Source organism: Gavialis gangeticus, unplaced genomic scaffold (genome assembly GCF_001723915.1).
Source record: "Gavialis gangeticus isolate Ggan-Ray unplaced genomic scaffold, GavGan_comp1, whole genome shotgun sequence".
In the NCBI taxonomy this organism is placed as follows: Eukaryota; Metazoa; Chordata; order Crocodylia; family Gavialidae; genus Gavialis; species Gavialis gangeticus.
In genome coordinates this window covers 51,131,322-51,131,857 of record NW_017728992.1, presented here as the reverse complement: position 1 = coordinate 51,131,857, position 536 = coordinate 51,131,322, and the positions used below count along the sequence as shown (strand labels likewise).

At 52.4% G+C, this 536-nt stretch overlaps 1 protein-coding gene across 3 annotated transcripts in view; it reads right to left on the bottom strand.

The window, feature by feature from the left end:
* The window catches only part of DSP (desmoplakin), a 55,047-nt gene that overhangs the window by 33,604 nt on the left and 20,907 nt on the right, over positions 1 to 536 (bottom strand). The window lies entirely within an intron of this gene.

Sequence of the window (536 nt, the reverse complement as noted above, 5' to 3'; positions counted from 1 at the left end):
GTGGGTGCATGTGTATGGTGGGGTGTGCATGTGGGACTCAGCCTATAAGCAAGCACACACTCTGTTCCTGCTTGCATACACACAAACACCCACACACACTGTCCCTGCCTGCCCATACAGACGTACCAGTGCGCCCCCATACTCCCCAGTTCGGCAATGCAGCCTGCAGCCACATGGTACTGGAGCAGGGTGGGAGCTAGAAGCAGGGAACTGGCTGGGGGTGGGCAGGGCTGGGCTGCTCAGTCCTCTTGAGGCTCCCCCTGGGTCCTACTGCCCCTGGCTCTTGTCAGCTGTGACAGGTTGATGGGACAGATAAATATTAATTTTCTAAATTTTTTTAGGGGCCCCACAGACTGGATAGAATGGCCTGGCAGGCTGTATGAAGTCCGCAGGCCATATTTTGCCTGCCCCTGATTTATATAGTGCATAAGGTTTATGTCTCTCCCCTATGCAGGGGTTTATTTTATCCTTAGTACATTAAAACATTGTGGAGATTATGGAGACTTGGTGGGACTCCAAGCATGATTGGGCGGTGA